Source organism: Dipodomys merriami, unplaced genomic scaffold (assembly GCF_024711535.1).
Source record: "Dipodomys merriami isolate MVZ:Mamm:240054 unplaced genomic scaffold, mDipMer1.0.p SCAF_9, whole genome shotgun sequence".
NCBI classification, from domain to species: domain Eukaryota; kingdom Metazoa; phylum Chordata; class Mammalia; order Rodentia; family Heteromyidae; genus Dipodomys; species Dipodomys merriami.
Window position 1 is genome coordinate 58,276,950 of NW_027206512.1, and position 16,137 is coordinate 58,293,086.

The 16,137-nt window shown below is 41.4% G+C and overlaps 1 protein-coding gene across 13 annotated transcripts in view; it reads left to right on the forward strand.

Moving 5' to 3' along the window:
- The window catches only part of Ldb2 (LIM domain binding 2), a 308,933-nt gene that overhangs the window by 205,604 nt on the left and 87,192 nt on the right, over positions 1-16,137 (forward strand). The window lies entirely within an intron of this gene.

A 16,137-nucleotide genomic window follows, 5' to 3' on the forward strand; every position in this document is an offset into this window, starting at 1 on the left:
CTCTGTGCTAGGAAATAGATAAGGTTCCCTGTAGCTGCAGTTTGCTTCATTGTCTACAAAGCCTAGCCTGGCATTCATTTCTACCCTCTTTGTAGGTGAGTCAAGCCAGCTCTTGGGGGCTATGGGACATATGCCCTTCCTGGCACACTCATAAATTTAAAAAGGGAAAATTCATTCCCACATCTTTTTGAGCCCAAGTTCCTACTGCATTATCATTTATATAAACCCATACAGAAGAAGTCCTAAATAACCATGAATACAAGAACTATCATATGGTAGGATATGCTAGATTCTCAGACATAAGGACTAGGATAGGTAGCACATACAAAGGAGGCCTCTCTCCTGATGACCTCAGAAGGTTTCACAGAAGAAACAACATTCTCAAGGATGGGTGGGAAAGAGGGACAGAGAGGTAAAGATGACAAAACATCAGGAATGATAAGATTCCAATATCCTGGAGTCTTAGGTACTGTTAGTGGAACAGGAAGAAGGGAAAAAAATCTCCTCTTTTAGCTCCCACTGTGGTCCTTGTTGGAATGGATGAGTTCCTCTACTAATTTTCTGGAATATTTTCCTCCATAAGAGCTAAGGGAGCAGAGAAGGCCATGCCATGACCTACAATGCCGTTCCCTAAAATTAAAATTAAAATTAATTAATGAAAGTACAAAGGATGCTTGGAGACAATTCAAGGAAGCACAGATGTCTCTTCCTTTACTCCATCCAGGCAGACATTACTAAATGATCCCAGCACTCTTTTTTCAGGATTGAATGTGCCTCTGAGACCTTGCCAGCCCCTCTCCGGGCAGTTGTTCCCTACAGAGAAACCTATCTAGGCTAACTGAGGAGGGAGACTGAGATTCTGTGAGTCACTTGAGGTTGGAACCCATTCCCAAATTTAACTCTCCCTCATCCTAAGCCATTTTCCACTCCTACCTTCTCCCTATGATGCAGTGAATAGAGTGACAGATCAGAAAAAAAAGAGACCGAAGAGAGGATTGAGAAAACAGAGGGCAATGGGCATGAAAACAGTCCATTGTTTTGTAAGCTTACAGGAGCACTGTCCTAGGTCAGAAGCACAATGTGGAATCCAGTACTCAGCTCTTAGGACTCTGAACCAGATCCTGTCAACTTCTTTTCCCTTCTCACCATCTAAGCTAGCAGTATTGAAACCCTGTGTTGTAATCGTATTTTTTTCTTATTTGACAAAGTGCTAAAGTCTCTTCCAAACACTCAGCAAGCTGAGACTGTGGTTCAGCTTAATGGGCCTGGCTAGTAACCACAAGGCCCTGAATACAAAGCCTAATACTGCCCGTAAACAGAGTCAAGCTAGGCCTAGACGGAAGTAGAGAATTCTGAGCTGGTGTATCCTCTTCCTATCATTTGGCAAGTCTTTCACCCTCTCTGTGTATCTTTCCACCTTCTTAAGTAATGTCCTAGGAATGCCTAGGTACTCTGTGGTGATGAATTTAGTCCAACAGACAGGCATGATACGTAGAAGATGCACTGGACCACTTCTACTTATCTTCCTATTCCTATTCCTCCCTGCATTTGAAAGGGAATTTGCCAAGCTAACCAAGGTGAATGAAATAGTTCTTTTCTTTGCCTTCTTCCCACCCCCTATTTGAAAAGAATACAGCAAGGCTCTGTCAGAAATCACCTTCTATCAAACTCAAGTAAAGAAGGATACATTTTGGTGCTGCTTTTGGACTGGCCTGTATCCAATTTGTTGCTGTTTCAAACCCCCAGAGCCTCTCCATTTCTGAGCTTTTGCAAAACATTGTGGATTTTCTCTCCAAGGAGCTGTCTCCAGAAAACTGGCCCTTACTAGCGGATAACTGGAGCCTTGCCAAGGAAAGCATGGAGCCTGAGCTTAGGAGGGAATTGGGAAAGTAGAAAGCTGGGGATCCTGATTTTCTTTAACACCAAGCAAGACTCAGATAACCAATGGTAGGAATGGTAGGAAGCTGTCTTCATTTCTCAGGATCCATCCTCCAGCTGCACCCTGGTTGCTCTCAGAGGCAGAATAAATGATGGAAGAAAGTGTCACTGTGGTTTCAAGGAGCAGGTGGAAACACGTGGGGCTCCCGTGCTCACTGTGAGCCCCTCGCCTTCTTGCTCAGCCCTGAGCAGCATCCTGACACCATCACTGGGCCTGGTGAGGCCTTACTCCCCACTCGTGCCCAGTGTGAACTAACGCAGGCAAACTTAAACACCTCTAACTGCTGTGCTGCGCATGCTTGTCCAGGGATGATGATAAAGCACGACCTTGTTTCTCTGCCATCTCTTCATATTTGTCTAGGCTGGTTTTATTTCCAGTGGATGTTATAACAACCACAACTATGGTTGCTTAAAATACCAAGAATGTACTGTCTGCCAAGTCTGAAGGTCAGAGACTAACAACAAGTTTTCTACAGGGCTGACTGAGTTCTTCTAAGGCCTCTAAGGGACAGTAGGTCCTATGCTTCTATCCTGGTTTCTGATGGCCACTAGATGTCCCTGACTTTTCTCATTTGTTCCTCTGTAACTCTACTGTCCACATCTGTCTGCATGTGGCCTCCTTCCCTGTGTCTGTTTTCCCATTTTCCATTTCTTAGACGTTTTATTAAATGTAATGCCTACATTCCTCCCAGTGATCACTTGTTGAGATACTCAGTTATATCTCAAACCTTCATTTGTCCATATAAATTTACATTTACAGGCTATATGTGATATGTGTGTATATATTTGCATATAAATACATACATGTATCACTATGAATGCATACATGCATGTATACATATATCTATGTGCATGTATTTTGGGAAGGGACTGTATTTATCTTTCTATGTGTGTAGAAAATGCTACACATGTCTTTTCTTCTCATTTTCAGTGTGTGTGTGTGTGTGTGTGTGTGTGTGTGTGTGTGTGTCTGTGTAATTGACAACGTGGTTCTACAGCCAGCTGCCAACAGTTGAGCGTGGCAAGTTGTGAGCCTGTCTCCCTGACCCTCTGCAGTGCCGTCACAGTGAATAGCTTAGAATCAGCATGGTTGGAGAATTGATACCACAGGAATTGGTGAGCATTATCAAATCAAGGCGCTTTTTTTTTTTGGTCTCTAGAAAGCCCCTTGTTAAACGTTTATCAGCATGCCACCAAAGTCATGAAAATAATTTCTCCTTCCGACTTTCATTTTGACTGCTAATTCACTGCAACCATTTAGCATCTCTGTGCCTCTGCTGAAGAATTCCACACGCTTTTAAGGGAAGCTGTGAGAAGCAGAGAAAGCAGACAAAAGGAAGGATTTTGCGTTTCCTAGACAAAAAGCTTTATTTTCTTTATTATTTTCTACTCTTTGACTGCAAATACTTGAAGGAGGTCCATGACTTTTTCAGGATCCTACAAGAATCAATAGCAGATTTTGCCTTCTCCTTTGTCATTGTAATATTACAAAGGTTCCGTTTAGCTAAGGAAAATAAACTGCAATCTATAAAACTATAGTGGAAAACCTTTCACTGTTGTGAGCAAATGATATATTTTTGCCAAATATTAATGAAGGTAAAGCACTGTGCACACAACGGAAGGCTTTATCAAAAATAGGATTGGAGAAAGAGGAGTTCCAAAATGTATATTCAGTCTTAATTTCTGAGCTACCTTTTGTACTATGCTTTGTTGAGGTTTTTATTATTCTTGAGCATCTTTCATGCTGGGTTGGGGTAAAGATAAATAAGGTGCCATATATAGTCAAGAACCAGAGTGTGATGTATATTCATGGAATGAGTGGGTACAGCGCTGAAGAATGGTCTGGAGGAGGTGACGTAGGCCACCAAGCTATTTCAGGGTAAAATATAAATTAAAAAAGCTATTTATAAGGACAATCTGTATAGAATGAATCCACAGTTTTCTAGCAGCTGGGTACTCTCTCCCTTTCTACCTATGTACAGTAGGGTAAGTAAGTAATTGGAAGGCTGGAACAAGACCAAGAGCTTACAATGGGCTTCCTTTGGCCCATTAGTAGAATCTGCACTAAACTCTTCAAGAATGAGTGTTGCCTGTCCCACTGACAAAAGTTCTCAAAAAGGTGTCCATGAGCTCTTCTACCACCGTCTTTCACAGTCCCGCTGTTCTTCCTGGCAAGAAACTTGTGTTCAGATGTAACTAAATCCTTCTGGTTCTCATAGTCTGTTCTGAGCTTTCTGTTCCTTGTGGTCTCTGTTTTATCCAGCCATTCATTTGTTCTTCAACCATTTCTGAAGCACCTACAGTGCGCTGAGTCAGTAATCCTCCACCTTGCAGCACATGGTAAAACATTCTGACAATTTGGACCCTCACCCCTTAAAACCAATGGAATGTAGTTGAAGTGAGGCCAAGAGCCTTGGTAATAAGGTGATGATGATGATGATGATGATGATGATGATGATGATGATGATGACGGCCAGGATTAATGATAATTGGAGCAATAGTAGTAACAGGTAAAGCAAATATTTCCTGGCTGTCAGGCACTGATCTGTTTTGTATGTATTACTTGAATCATTTCCACAACAATCATTTAATAGAGAATTTTATCATCCCGATGAAAGATGAAAAAACTGAAATATGCAGAAATAAATAATTTGTTCAAGGTCCTTATCTACTAAGTGACAGATGTGGGATTTAACCTCCTAGGTCCATTTCTCAACCATTGTTACGTGGCCCCTAGGTCTCTGCAGCGTCCTGGAAGGTTCTGATAATATATCTGAAGTTGAAATTATTGACCAAAGTGGTAAAGTTCTTGGCATATTTTGGGAACTAAGACTGAGTGTCTTTCCCAGACTGCTCCTTTCCTTTCATGCCTTCATTTCAATGAGCAGAAGATTCATTGAATTTACATCCATATGTGTACATGCACATGCATGTTCTATGCACAAGAGATGGGTCTTGCACAAAGCACCGTGAGAGAAAGTGTGGGGATAGAGGAATGAGAAAGCAATTCTTCACAGGATTCGCAATTGTGGTCAATTGAACCTATCTTCTCTTTTTGCATGACACCATAAAAACTTCCACCAACTTTCTTTCCTCAGAAAGCTGATTATATTGGATTTTATTTATTTCAATGTATATATGTGTAATATATTATATACACATATCATATCTATAGTTGCAGTTATAGTTATAGTTATAATTACAGTTATATACTATCTTATATTTTTCTTCAGCAGGGTTCAGAAGCTCTCTCCTGCCTACTTAAAAATCACACTTAGTTGAATAACTTACTTAAAAACAAAGTTAGAATGTTTTTGAGTCACAACATTCACTTTCTACCCAATAGATGAACATTGAAATTCAAGGAAAGTATCGAATTAAAGCCTACCAGTGAAGTAGTATTCAAACTCCACTTCAGTGGCGAGATCATCCAAGAACATTAATGTAGCCATCTCCGGAGACAGTGGCCCAGTGATTTATCCACCTCTGCATTTCTAAGCCAAAATGCAGGCCTGGAAAATGAGCTTTTGCAAACCAAAGACAGAAACATATATGTGCCAAGTAGATGGCAGATCTTTTCCATGCATGTACCTGTTACATTTAAGGACCCTCTTGGGTTTCACGAGCTTGAAGAGCATACAGCAGAGCCTTGACTGATGTAAGAACGTGTCATCTTTGGAGAACATGGCCCAGGTGGAGATGTGAACTATATATGTTTTGAAGTGATCCCTTCCTATAAACCTGTGCCATGGAGGGGATGTCTTAGTAAAGGAACTGTTTTGTTTATTTTTGTTGGATTATTTGCTTCCTCTTTAAGAATCACTCTAGAGTCTCTAATTAGAAAACTGTTCAATGTGCTAGGAAGATAAATGACTGATTTTCAGTCCCTACCTCTCTAGCTTACTCTCTCGGAGGGAGCCCTGTTCTCTACAAATGCAGTGAAGGATACCTACCTCTCAGGCATTCCAGACAGGTTTGGAGAGTTCCAGTGGATGAGGAATGGAGCATCCTTAGCTGCTTCATGGAGACATGGCTTAGAAATGTGTATTACCCTCACCACCACTCTATTCCCCTACCCCTGAGTCTTTGTAGGGCTGAGGTTTGAATAGAGAAATTTTTGCTGACAGGAAAGTCTTCTATCATTCTTCCACTTGAGCCACACTTCTCTTGCTTTGGCGGACAAGCTTCACATCTTCAGCTTCTGATTTGTGAATATTGGGTTTATAACCATGAACAACCATAGCCATTTCAGTTTTGGAGAGGAATCTCATTAAATTTTCTCAGGCTGGCTTAGAAATCTTCCTCTTCTTATCTCTACCTTTTAAGTAGCTGGGATTACAGGCACAGGCCAGCACATCCAACCTCTACTTTCCTTTTTCTTTACACCATGATCACAGTCTAACATCCTGGTGGGTCAAATGTAATCTGCATCCATGTTTATTCTGAGAAGTATCTTCAAACATTCTAATTGATTGACAATATTTGCAGACCATGAGGTTTCAGGTTAAAAAAAAAAGACCTAAATTTCAGGCTTTGGGGGACAAAAACATCTAGCAACCTTGGACTCCTGTAAATGGAAGCATGCTCTTCCTCCTCTCCAACATCCATCAGTCCTGAGGTCTGTATCTGGCCTGCCTCATTCATTTACGTTGCACATCTGGTATGTTTAGGACTGAACAAGTCAGCCACAATGACATACACAGTCATGGAGAGGTATTATATAGAAGGCCTGCAGGATAGAGAGGCCTACGGCGTACACTCTGCCTTCAATAAATTCACAGTCTTATTAAGGGCTTATTGTAAGGGATGATTTCAATTTAGGAAGAATTTATTGAATTCATCCTGTGGACCAGGCAGGGAGGATATAAAATTTAATGAGATAGAGCCCCTGGCCCGAGGACCCTGTCCTACCGACCTCTTCAATCCTATTGATTGGATTGGACTTTCTGTATTTCTGTTTCCAGCTCAAGTTGAGACTCATAATATCATTAACTTTTTATATCCTGCTTACGATGCCATCAAGGTTAGCTCTAGTTTTTGTTTTTGTTTTGTTTTCAATATTCTTACAACATAAAATAGCTGTAATGACTTAGCTGCAGATAAATTTAGTCCTCCTATAATTTGGTAGAAGAGAAAATACAAACAGAAACCATGTTCTTTTTTATTTCCTACAAAGCCAGGGTTTTATAAAATATCTGTTTTCCCAGCACCCAGTCTACTAGAGCCTGGCAAATAGAGGGGACTAAGTAATAGAGATTCCCTGAATCGGCATGGATCAGTAAGTGGTGGATGAAATTACCTGGTCAGAGTCAACTCTCCCTTCTCTCCATTCATTCAGTTGACGAACCCATGCTTATGGACCTAGGGAAAGAGCTTAGCATGCAGGACATGAAAGGTTCAGAGCCTCTGAATGGGACCAGCTTGGTGTGTTCCAAGAAACAGAAGACCAGAGAGGCTGGGAGAGAGGGTGAAAATAGCATTCAAAATGATGACAGAGGGCAGATTCTGCCACACGTTGTAGGTGTTGTCTATTTTCTAAGTGTGATGGGAAGGAAATCTAATTTGCATTTTGAAACAGCCAGGCTTCCTACTACATAGAGAATGGCTCCAAGATGCTGAGCTGAGTCTGATGTAGAGCAAGGGAGAGGTGCTAGGCAACAGCCATGATATAATGGTGGCTGCAGGGACAGTTTTCAGACAGATTTTAGACTGAATATCTGTTGGCACGGTGGCACTGTCCAGCAGATGTGTAATGACAACCATGTGGACAATTGTGAATTTTCTAGTAACCATGTTCTGAGAACCGCATTTTCTAGGAGCAACATTTATGTACTGAGTGTGGAGAAGAAATGTTATTTTCCAATTTACTTCTGTACTTGCTGAAAATCTCTCTTTATATTGTCTTCTTTATTACCTTAACATCTTTAAAAAACACACAACAAGCAGCTTTGTTTTGTTCTTCTGCAAGAGATTGCAATGGACATTTCTTCCTGCATTTTGCAATATTCCTTGAATCCTTTCCCTTAATGTGTTCTCTCTTGGAACTGCTGTGATTCTCTCTTTGGTTGTGTATCAGGGCTATCATTTAAAAGTTTTAAATCTGTCTGTACTTAGTAAAACGGAAACTAATTTTAATAATTGATGAGTAGGGGCTGGGAAGGTGGCTCAGTGGTAGAGTGCTTGCCTTGCATGCCTGAGGCCCTGGGTTCAATTCCTCAGCACCACATAAGCAAAAAAAAAAAAAAAAAAAAAAGCTGGAAGTGGCGCTGTAGCTCAAGTGGTAGAGCGCTAGCCTTGAGCTGAAGAGCTGAGGGACAGCGCCCAGGCCCAGAGTTCAGGCCCCACAACCAGACCCAAAAAAAAAATTGATGAGTAGGAAAGTTATTTCGATCTCATTACTAATTATGATTTACATAGATATTCCTGTAACTTGTGTTGTCTTCATTAAATACGCAAGTAACACACATTATAATAGTGCGAGGTACAAAGTAAAAAATTCATTTAAGCTGAATACATAGAAATCAAGGAGGTGCGGTGATGTATTTATGTATAGTAGCAGAAACAAGGCAGATAACTGCCATCTTTATTACTAACATTATTACTTTGCATGATGTTATAGTTAAATGGGAATATAGTTGGGTGTAATCTGAACGTCTCAGGAGGCTGAGGAGTATTGTGATTCAAGGCCTCTCCTGGGCAGAAAAATCCGTGTGACATCATCTTCAAAATGATTCCACAAAGCTTTAATAAACATGGATATGTGCATATCTTTCTGGTATATTGCTTTACTCTCCTGTGGATTTATGCCCAAGAGTGGCATGGTAGGATCATGAGGGAGGTCTAGGTTTAGTTTTCTGAGGAACCACCATACTGATTTCTTTCGAACCTGTTTCATTTCAAATAGAGTATGCCTATCAACCCAGCGGTATAGGTGTACCAGGACTAGCTGCCCACCGCCATGTAAGATACTCGCATGATGGGCCTCTGGAGCCACCACCCCTAGCTGGCTTAACATGTCCATGCTCTTGTAAAAGCTCAACTATAGGTGTGTTTGGTGATGGCTGTTCTCCTTCATTAAAGAAATAATGCCAAGCAAGTTCATGAATACTGGGTCAATCAGGATACTTTCTGGAGTCTGTGGAGCAAACGAGACTCATTTTCAAATTGCAAAAATGTGGAATTGACCCTGACTAATGCGCTTTGTGATGGGTGGATTTGTCACTGGCGGTCACATGCGAGCTCTTGTACCAGTGAACATCCATCAGCCTTTTTGTTCACGCTGCTACTTAAACTCTGATCCCTCCAGAGCTGCTCTAATGGGTCCAGACCTTCCATCATGTGCCTTGTCCTTGGGTAGTGCTTTGAAGCAACAACAGCCCCCTTCATGTCTGTGCGAATCTAGACTTCAAGAAAGATCAACCTTGACTTCCTGCTGCTGTTCGTAGACCCTCTTTGCCCCTCTGTCCCCTGTGGCTAGTGTCACAAATATTAATGCTGTGCTTCCACATGCTGAGCTCAGAATGGCCCCTTTTAATTAAAATATGGATCTAGTTTTTCAAATGCATGTTCAGATTTCCACACAGGGAGAAGCGTTTCTCCTGCCGAGTGCAATTTTGGTTTGGGCAAAATAGGTGCAAGATTTCATTTGATTCTCTTTGAAGTTTCAGAGCGTCCTTAAACCCTAGGATGACTCCCTTTTTTTATTTTCTTGATGCTGCTTTTATATTCTCAATGGTTTCCTGGACATTAGGTAGTGCTTTCATGTATTCATATCTTTGAGATTCTGAAACATCATTGGATAAATATTATAGAGAACCAAATTGAATCAACGTTAAAGGGAATCAAATAGGCCCTAAATAAAATTTAAAAAGGAACACTTAAAATACACTGTTATTAACTAAGACTTTTGGGGATGTTATAGACCTAATGTGATTCTCCTACCCATAAGTCAAAAGTTTCTTACAGAGGAAAATATCCTTTCCTTTTACCTATCAATGTGTCCACATGGAAAGAGTTCTAAACATTTTTCTTAAGACAAAGAGCAGATATCAGGGAAGGGATTTTTTTTGTCCCTAACTTGCTTAGTGTATCATGGCTTCCTTTGGCCCCCAGTACAGTTCTGAGTCTCCTTGAGATCATGATTTGTCAGCATCTGCATCACTTTTATGTTGCGCGCGCGCGCGCGCACACATACACACACACACACACACACACACACACACACACACACACACACACACACCTTTGCCTCTCCTAGTGGATTATTGCATTCCATGAGAGCAGGATGGTATTGGGTGCTGCTATATCACAGCACCTCCCTGTGACCCTGCCGCTTTCCATCATTTTGTCCTTTCGCCGTTTGTTTGCCTCCCAGTAGTCAATTTCTAATATTCTCACCTTCAATCCTATGCCTGCATTAAATTGTCACAAATGTTCTTTGCTCTCAGATTTGGAGCTTGAGAGTGTGACTTGTCTTATAGAATCACAGTATTTATACCTAGAGTTAATTTATCAGCAGTGCATCTGTTTGGAATGTCATCATCAGAAACAGAGTGAGGACGGGTTTCCCTGGCTGGTCTGGAACTAGCCAGTCTGAGAAGTGTAGAAAGGGACCTGAGTTCCATCACTTTGAATTAAATTAGCGGCTCCCCAAATGAAACAAACTTCTGAGCAGTGAGCAGGTCTGGAAAGGAGCACCAAGCACCCCTCACTGAGTCAAAATATGATCAGCCAAACCACCCTGCAAAACTCTTCACCCTGCCACAGCTGGGCCACTGGAGCGAGCCCCCAGTCACCAAGATGCACTGGAGTCTTGTAGTTTGGTTTTGTTCACTTTCCCTGGTAAATGTGTGCTCTATCCACAAAGTCTTCAAAGCCTGTTCTCTCTGAGTACGGCTCTTTTGATTCTCAGCCTACTTGGTGGGTTGTTTCCCTGCTTTAAGCACCCTGGGGTGGGGTGGGGGGATGGGGAGGGGGGAAATGGCTGAATTTGTAAAGATGCTCAGGCTTTGGAGACAAAAGCAATCTACTGGAGGGTCTCCTTTTGCGATGCTAGGTTCTCTTAGCTGGGCTTACAGGCAATAATTCCTCCTATTTATTTGTGTGTCCTTTTTTTCAATCACCAAACACCAGTTGTCAGCACTATTTTTGTTACACATAAAACACATCCTGTCTTATAACTGTCCCCACTGGGCTACATCCCTGGTCGCGTATGGCTGGAGATGAAAGAATGGACTTTCGTTGACCATAAGCAGAAACGATAACGTGAAAGCGAGGCTGATACACAGCAGGGAAGGTGGCATGGAGTCTCGCGTGACTTCAGGCCTCCAGTCAGGACCGCTGGTAGACGGGGCGGGTGTCACTTGCCACAGGCCCCAGCACCAGCGTGCTCCAGCTCTGTTTCTCAGCCACACACCACAGTTAACTTCAAGCACATTTTCACACTGTTTGGCTCAAGCTCCTGGCAGTGTTCCTAAACACTCTGAGGAAATAATTCCACAAAGTGGCATAAATTAATGTGACTAATTAACATGATGTTAATTATTTGTAAATTGTATGTTTGGATACACATTACTTGAGAGGCATATGTTATATTCAATGTTTACTGAAACAAGTGACTGCTAATAGCTCCTCCTGAGCGTTCCCTCCACGGCAGTCAGCAAGTGGAAGCTTCTCTAAAAATAAAAATCGTGTCCTCGGGGGAACTGCATGAATGACTGAATATAATCAGCTGCCACCAAAGTAGTCCCATTCCCTTAAAATGGGAGTGGAGGATGCTTTCTGCCTCACACCTGATGCATGGAAGGAGATGGCTTCATTAAAGTGGTTCCTCTGATCCCCAAACCCACAGAGAGACAGAGCTTTAAGGATGCTCCAGAAATGGCACCCAGGGTCTGGTTGAGAAGATGCAGCACTGCAGTAAGAACTCAGAGAGCTGTGTCTTTGTGGTCCAGCCCCAAGAACTCAGAGAGCTGTGTCTTTGTGGTCCAGCCCCTCCCTTGTTGCAAAGAAGGGGGTGTCAGGGGTGCGTTAGAAGAGAACCAGCTTGGCCATCAGAAATTTGGAATGGTCAAGGACATCTCACGAAGCAACAAGACAGGCCAATGCTTGATCAGATCATTTAAGCGGTTTCTTTCCATTTTCTGAAGAGTGTATTTTGTTTGTTGCCTCAAGTTTCATTAGTTGAGGGTATATAGAACCAGTGCTCAAAAACAGATGACTCTTCCACATTCGGGAAGAGAAAGTACAGTAGTCTCCTTTTTCTAAGACCTCTCACGGACATGTATAGAGCCTGGCATGCAATTTTTCTTCTTGTGCATATATATAAGCACATGTGATATCTTTTCATCTGAACTAAATAATCTTCATACAGTGTGAGGCAGTTTGAGGTTTGACAAACTACCTACATTGGTTCAGATTTCTTTTTCCTTCTTCGTAAGTTCATGGAGGAAAAAAAATTGTTCTTCACATAGACTTTTTTTGCCACCTCAACAAACATTTTGGTTTTTAAACTCTCTCCTTCTTGGTAACTTGTGCTTTCACTTGAAGGAGGTACACTGTGACTAATCACCAGCATCATGACTCCTGTGTCTCAGGGCCATTATTAAGTGAAATAAGGGTTTCTTAAGTACAAAGACTAGGATACCACAGATACTAGGATACTACTGATAACTATGCAGCAATGTATACACTGGACAAAGGGGTGATTGCCTCCTGGGTGGAATGGCGTGGCACAGGCTGAGGGAGTTCATCATGTTGCTCGGAATGCTGTACAATGTAAGCTCATGCATAAGTAGTTTATTTCTCGAATTTTCCATTTCAGACTGTAGTTGACCATACATAACTGAGCCAGAAGAAAGCATGTGGATGAGAGGAACCACTGTGCAGCCTTTATATGGTTAGGGTGACTCGGGCCGACATGATTTTTTTTCTTTCAGTGACAAAGGGGTTGATTGAAGCACTTTTGATGATGTTATACTATCTCTCACTTGAGTAGAAACATGGTGTTGTGTTGATGTGCTTTGCTTAGAACTAAGTGACTCCGTGTGCACTGGCGGAATAGGGTAGACCCATCTTCCAGAAGAGAAAGAACTAAGATCACAGTTAAATAGACTTATGGGAAAGCCAAAGGACAAATACCTCCTTATTCTAAATATTATTATTTAGAGTAAGTGTCTCCAGTTTTCAAATTTTGTTAAAAGCCTAGACATTAGAAAGAAAGAAATACTGGTAGAAAGAAAATAGACAGAATGAAGATGAACAGTTAGTCCGAGGGAATCAACTGACAGGGGCAGCTGGGCAGTTCATACATACCCAAGTTCATGTCAGAAACAAGCACAACTTCTTCTCTAGACAGTTATTACAGGGGGAATAGTGATTGGAGTTTGTGTTCCAGTGGGGCAGGTAGAAGGCTTTACGGGAAGTCCATTTTCTTCTATTCACAAGCACTGGTTATTTGGGTAAAAACAAAAATTCATGCTTCAACTGTACCTCTGCTGAACCTGGTTGTTGGAACAGCAACATGGCCTTTATAAAATCAAAAACAACCATTGGCACAATCACTTCCAATGCTACCCTGAGTTGGTTTGGTGGGCACAGTGATTAAGTGCCTGACACTTGGTGAATGGCAAAAGGTTTGCATGAATAAATGAAGGATTCCTAGTACAGAATGAAAAACAAGAGCATGAGTGCTTCTCTACCCAGGGAACATAGACATCTTCAAACTGTGAGTCTACAGGGCTATAAGCTTCTCCCCAGGGGTCTCCATATAAAAGCTTACTCTGTTTCAATTTTGTAGATGAAAAGAATAAATAATCCGTTGGAGAATATAGGAAAGAAGCAACAGGAAAGACCACAAAAATGGAATTGCCCTCACCCATAGTACTAGGAATAAAGAAGTTAAGAAGGAATTGTATACTTGCATTTGGAACTTAGACCCTCGATGTGAGGGAGAAGTGTTATCTACTGCAGGAGAAAGGACAAGGACATGCATATGACAGTACTGGAGGACAGTGGCATTGTAGCATTATGAGAAGTATCATTTGGAACAGCTCAATAACATCCTTCAGAGTGGTACACACGAGGTAACACCGCGAGGAAGGTACCTCCTGGGGCTGTACACTGAGGTGCTAGTATTAGGTTTGCTATTATTAACTGAAGAAACAGAAATAGGTTTGCAATTATTAACTGTCCTAAGAAGAGTTCTAGAACCCAGTTGTTTTCCAGTTGCATAGGTGGCTGCAGAGAAGAGGCTATCCTTCATGTATACATATGTGTGTGTGTATGCATAGATACATAGATATTTGTCTATGTATCTATGCATATATATACATATGTATGTATATATATGGTCTTTCTGGATGTACAAAAGAATTGTGCCGTGCAAACCAGCAAGGCATTGTGAGGGACTGTATAAAATATCTAATGTAGCGGATGTGTGTGAGGGTGTTCATTACAGCTGACTCCGTTCTGAGCATTTGACACATACCAACTCGCTGACTCCTCACACAGCCTTGTCACCAGGATGCAATCATTGTCTTCACTTCCCAAACAAGGAAAGCAGACACACAAAGAGAAAGATGCTCACTCAAGGTCACACAGTTTGGAAGTATTGGTACCAGGATTGGAAATCAGGCATGCTGACTTCAGAGATGGAGATTAAACTAGAGAAACACTTGGTCACAAATGCACAGCTCATTCCCCTCTGTTAAGGAGCTATCTCAGAAAAACACATCTTTGCAGAACAGAACTGGAAGAAGAAGAGAGAGAATCTGCAGCCAACAGACAGAAAATACGCATATTCCTTAAAGTAAATCATTTATGTGTCAGTTCCATCCATTAGCTCTCTGAATTCCTTAAAATGTTATTCTAAATACCTATGACCTCTGTGGTACTTTGATAGCATGGCACTAATCATTAGTTTAATTTTTCATATGTGATGGTAGTAGTAAGAAGAAGAAGAGAAGTTTAACTTTGCTGAAGTGTTCTCTTGTTCTGAGTCCTTCACATAGACTTTGGCAGTAGGCACAATTATTAGCATCTACATTTTGTGAGTGAGGACATAAAGCAGAGGTGAGGAGCTCATAACTGGCAGAGCTGGCTCTACCTAGTGGCCCACCATTTCTGATAGGTCTTTATGCAAATATAATTTTCAAAAGAGGCAAAGATTGCAACCTGCAGACCAACGTACCCTACCGAGATTGAGAAACATGGCATTCATGATGTCGCTGCTTTCTGTGAGACAACATCAAACATTTTCATTCTCTCAACATATGCCAACAGATCTGTGTGCTCAGAAACTTATGTATAGCACAATTAGATTTTGGTCAAGTAATTTACATGGGCCACCTACATTTTCTGCTAAGGAATGGAAACAATTCTCTCCCGTTCCAAACCTGCAATTTTTACTGGAGCTTATCTGCAGGTAAAATATCCTGCTCACGTTTTAACATCATGGAGTTCTAGACAACATGCCTACAAGGATTGTGCCAAGGGAAGACACAAAAAGTGAAGTTTGAAGCTGAAATCTGACATCTTGCCACAGCCTAGTTGACAGAGGATTAATATTTCTTCCTTTCTACATAAAAAAATAGTTTTCTAAGAGTTTATAAATTTTTAAACCAGCTACTGACTGATTTCTTACTTTTTTCAAAAGAAATTTCAAATTATTGGCTTGAGCTAACATTTTTAAACTCTGCCCTGCTTTGTACTTACTTAGAACATTCAAACTTCAGAGCCCTTCCTCTGTGAATTAATCATGTGCAGAGCATATGCGGTTGGAATTTGGCTATAAATATAAATGAAGTTGCTCCGGCTATGTCTGGGTTCAAAACACTAAGAGTGATATTGGAGTTTTCAGGGTTTTTTTTTAAATGGAGAAATTTTAAAGAAGCAAAGAAAAAAAAGTTGAGGAGCGGTTAAATACAAGAGTACTTTTGCATTCAAATGTGGGGCTTGTGTATCCATTTTACCTGCAAAGCTCTATAAATTAGCTTGTAAGCTGCACCTTCAATGCAAAAGGCATGGAATGGTGTTTACTGGATTCCAGAATATCTTTCTCACCTGATCTGCAGATGGTGTGAAAGAAGTTGTGGCTTGGGCTGGGAAGGTGGCTCAGTGGTAGAGTGCTTGCTTTGCATGCATGAGGCCCTGGGTTCAATTCCTCAGCACCAAAGCCGGAAGTGGTGCTGTGGCTCAAGT